This window comes from Rattus rattus, chromosome 5 (assembly GCF_011064425.1).
Source record: "Rattus rattus isolate New Zealand chromosome 5, Rrattus_CSIRO_v1, whole genome shotgun sequence".
NCBI lineage: Eukaryota > Metazoa > Chordata > Mammalia > Rodentia > Muridae > Rattus > Rattus rattus.
In genome coordinates this window covers 69,547,057-69,552,058 of record NC_046158.1, presented here as the reverse complement: position 1 = coordinate 69,552,058, position 5,002 = coordinate 69,547,057, and the positions used below count along the sequence as shown (strand labels likewise).

Here is a 5,002-nt window from a genome sequence, read left to right as displayed (position 1 = left end):
ATGAAATTCATAGGCAAATGCATCAAACTAGAAAATATCATCCAATATCATCCTAAGTGACGTAACTCAATCTCAGAAAAACACACATGGTATGCACTCACTCATAAGTGGACGTTAGCCTAAAAGCTTGAATTACCGAGATACAATCCACAGACCAAATGAAGCTAAAGAAGGATTACCAAAGTGTGCATGCTTCACTCCTTCTTAAAAGGCGGATCAAAAATATTCATAGGAGGGGAAATGGAGGCAAAGTTTGGAGCAGAGTCTGAAGGAACGGACTGCCCGACATGTGGCCCATATATATACAGCCAACAAAACTAGATAAGATTGATGAAACTAAGAAGTTCATGCTGACAGGAACCAGATAGATGTCTCCTGAGAGACACAGCCAGAACATGTCAAATACAGAGGCGAATGCTAGCAGCAAACGTTTGATTTAAGAACGGGACCCCAGTTGGAGGAATTAGAGAACGGATTGAAAGAGATGAAGGGGGTTGTAACCCCATAAAACCAACAATGCCAACCAACCAGGACTCCCAGGGTCTAAACCACTACCCATGGACTGAGCCATGGCTTCAGCTGCTTATGTAGCAGTGGATAGCCTTGTTCGGTACCACTGGAAGGAAAAGCCCTTGGTCCTGCCAAAGTTGGACCCCCAGTGAAGGGGAATGTGCAAGGTGGTGTGGGGGGGTAGATGGGGAGGGGAACACCCTTATAGAAGAAGGGGATGGGGATGGGATAGGGGGCTCATGATTGGGAAACTGGGAAAGGTAATAACATTTGAAATATAAATAAAAAGTCCAATTAAAAAAACAAAAAAGGACACCTTGTATTCACTGTCACTTCTCTCTGATTTTTGGGGGAAACTCTAGGGTGACTTTACTCTTCAGTGTGTCTCTGGTGCACTATTGAAATAAAGGCAAGCACGTCTTATGTGATCTAGTTACATATTACGCAGAGATAAAGCTTAGTTTAAAGATACATTATTCATCGAGACACTTCAATTTAATTAAGTTACATTAAAATACAATGAATCACACTGATGAATATTCCCATTTTGTATCTTATTATGTTAATAATTGAATCTCAAGAGGGGTATTTTCTTGCAGTTCCATTGATGTCCCACAGAGACTGGTGCTTGTTTTCAGAAACAGGTTTATAAGATTTAGGAGTACACACTGACACATAAAGACTGTGGTATTGTGTAGAGTGACATCTTTAGGAGCAGAGGGATGTATGTACTGTTTGTTTCATTGGTGAGTTGTTTGGATATGCTTAACTACATTGTTTTCAGTAGAATAGACTGAAATGATAGTTTCTGAGAGCTCAAATTTTGAATTATTTCCTCTATGGGATAATGTGATTGAGCTCAAAAAGAAAAGTTTGTAAAGGAAACTACTGAACAATACACTATTCCTATTTTGTGTTTGTGCCTTGCTCCTAGAGTACGCATTAGTAGATAACTTGTCATGAAAATGCATACAGGATAATATATTTCCTTCATGGTTATGAATAATCATAACAGGAAGTGTTATTATTTAATCTATGAAAAGACATTGGATAGTTACTGGTTTGAGAGGAAAACCTGAAAGTCAGATCGGAAGTTTGCTATTCAAATAAGAAAATAGTAAGGAACATATTTTTATGATATGGTCTACAAATATACACATAACAAAACTTGAAAAGGTATCTCATAGATGGATTTGGATATAGAAGATGATACAAAGATGTACAGTAAAGTGAATGGAGCTAATTCTGATAGAGAAAGCATTATGAGTTAGTTTTGAGAACATGATAACATTTGCAATAAAAAGTTACTTGGATTTCCAAACTGAACAATTTTATTATTAGAGTATACATTTATTTATTGTATCATAGTTTATACATCAACAATTTTAATAATATTGGTAAAAAGTTTGAATTTAGTAGAGATGTAATGTAGAATGTAAAAATGTCATAATGGTTCAGTAAATCTTGGATTATGTAATACAAAGAAGATACCATTGTATGTCTAGTAATATTTTAAGAAGTAGAGAAACATTATTTTCATTTGCTTAATATTGCATATAATGCATATACATTAATATCCTTTTCTTCAGTTGTAATATCATTACATCAACTCACCCTTCCCTTTCGTCCACTTAATGCTTTCCATTCCCTTAAGTCTTGTTCAAATCAATGAATAAGGTAATTACCTAGGCTTCTAGTACCAAGCATGGTTTCTCTCCTGTTGGACAGGTCTTAAGTTCAGTTAAGCATGTGTTCATTACTACCAAAACATGAATAGCACTATTACACCTGCAGGATATCTTGCTGTTCTTGTCAATGTCATTCATAGTCATCAAAGTTGGATAGGACTGTTTCTGCTTCAATACCCTGCCAGCTTGCATAGTATCTTCTGATTAGAGACTTGCTCAGTAATGATTATTGCCACTCTATTTGCAACAGCTAGAAAATGGAAACCATGTGAACAAAAGGAAGTGTCCTCAGATTGTCATGAATATCCTACTTATCACATACCTTGCTAAATAAAAAAAAGGCAGTACTTGGGGGCCAATGTGAAAGATATTTTTCATCATTCTCATGTTACTGGTCAAATCATAATGTGAATAAGATTATTTGTTTAAAAGTAAAAGGAAAGTATATTGTTTGTGTATAATATTTACCCTATATCCAACAAGTTTTTAACTTCTACTTATTCTCTTGTATTTTGTCCATTGATCATACAAATTGAGAAAATTAAGTGATATATATTTTCATATCTATTCCACAATTTTTCTAATCACCCTTCATTTTCCACTTGATTTATACATTTTTACAACTTTAAATATTAACACTTATCAGTAGCCAATTATTGTAATGACACTTTTTCTATATCTTTGATTGGTTTTCCCAAGAAGTTCAAAACAACATATTTGTTTTTAAAGCATCAAGAATTTTTATTCTTTAAACCATGGCTGGAATTAAATTCAAAATAAATTGAATCACTATGTATATATAACTTTTATTTTCCTGAACTAATTGACCTTTCAGAGGCTTATTGCTGAATATGTTATATTCCAAGTTTATATGATTATTTTACTCCCTCATTGTGTGTTGTCAATCTCTCTCTCTCTCTCTCTCTCTCTCTCTCTCTCTCTCTCTCTCTCCCTCCCTCTCTCTCTTTCTCTCTCTTATCTCTCTGTCCAGTAGTCTCTTAAGTAACCTCCCTCTCTTGTCTATTTTCTTGAGAGTTGGGCATGTTTTATTTTTGATTACCTATGTCAAATTTTTCTCTGATTCTTCACTTTTTCTGCCCCTCGGTTAGACATGACACTCAAACAAGGTCGCTTCATTCTACCAATGAAACTGCCCTGCACTGTTTGAGATTAAATGTATGTACTGAAGGTATATCTGTATTCCACACTGAGGGGCTAAAGGTGTGTGCTCTGCATGATTTCAAACTGGATCATACATATGTAGAAGGTCTTTGTATATGATACTTTGCCAGAACAAACATGTGGCTGAATTAAAATTCCTCTATGTCAGTGAAATTATTTCACAGGGGTACACTATAATGTAGAAATTAACCCTGTTTCCATCTTAAAACCCATTAGAGGAGCAAATAACTCATCACATCAGTTATATAAGTTTCTCTCGAGTCTCAGTGGAGATCACCTTCGAACTTGTAAGGCATTTCCCAAAGGCCTAATATTTACAATATTCAGAGATGAGAAGTCAGAGTAAATATATTTTTCAATTTAGAGATAAGTGAAGTAACTAAATAAAAAGTACTTTATGCTGCTTCTGTGTAATTTAACTCCATGTTTGCAATTCTGACAAAATCAATTGAACTTTTAAATACAATCCACAGATTTGAATTCTGGTGTGATTTCTGAGTTCAACCGTGGGTTATAACCACTTCTATTATTGAAGTTTTAGTAATGCTAAATTTCACCAAAAGACGTTTTTTATATTTACAGATATGTACTGCACCCAACCATCTTACAAGTGTTTAAGCTAAATTGTAAACCATAAAATAAAGACTAATGTAGTTCTCTTCTCAAGCAACACTTAAATGGGGCAGATGGTTGAGGAAAACTGTAGCACGGTAGCACAGTTCATCCTCCTGGGATTTTCAGATGTTCCTGAGTTGAGTGGTTTTCTCTCCTCAATTGTACTTCTCATTTATGGAGTCACTGTCCTGGCCAACCTGGGAATGACTACACTGATTCATTTTAGCTCTCAACTTCATACCCCCATGTACTTTTTTCTCAGCCATCTTTCCTTTGTGGATTTTTGCTACTCCTCCATCATTGTGCCTAAAATGTTGGCTAACATCTTCAATAAGGACAAAGCCATATCATTCCTGGCATGTATGGTCCAATTCTACCTGTTTTGCACATGTGTGGTCACTGAAGTCTTCCTGCTAGCTGTGATGGCCTATGACCGCTTTAACAGCCATCTGTAACCCACTACTATATACTGTCATCATGTCCTCAGATCTACGTATCCTTACTAGTGTCTGGCTTGCTACTTGGCCATCAGTGTGTTCTCTGGTTCATTTGTGTTAGCCCTTGAGATCCCATCGTTTAAGTCAAATCAATCAACCACTTCTTCTGATCTGCCTCTCTCTTGGGTCTTGCTTGCTCGGATGTCACTATTAATAAAGTGCTGTTGTTTGTTGTGCTACCTTCAATGAGAGCTTTAGTATTGCGTGTTGTCTTCACCTCCCTACTTGTTTATCCTCATCACCATCCTGAGGATGCGCTCTGTAGAGGGGAGGCGCAAAGCCTTTTCCACCTGTGCCTCCCACCTCACAGTCATCATTGTTTTCCATGGGACAATCCTTTCCATTTATTGTTCTTCCACTTCAGACAACAGTGGGGATGCTGACAAAGTTGCCACAGTGTTCTACACTGTAGTGATTCCCATGCTGAACCCTTTAATCTACAGCCTCAGAAACAAGGATGTGAAAGATGCTCTTAGGAAAGTTGTGAATGTTAAGATATGTTCCCAATGA

The 5,002-nt window shown here is 36.4% G+C and overlaps 1 pseudogene; it reads left to right on the top strand.

Annotated features, from left to right (window-relative positions):
* The first annotated feature begins 4,066 nt into the window (after positions 1-4,066).
* LOC116900378 lies at positions 4,067-5,002 on the top strand (annotated as a pseudogene).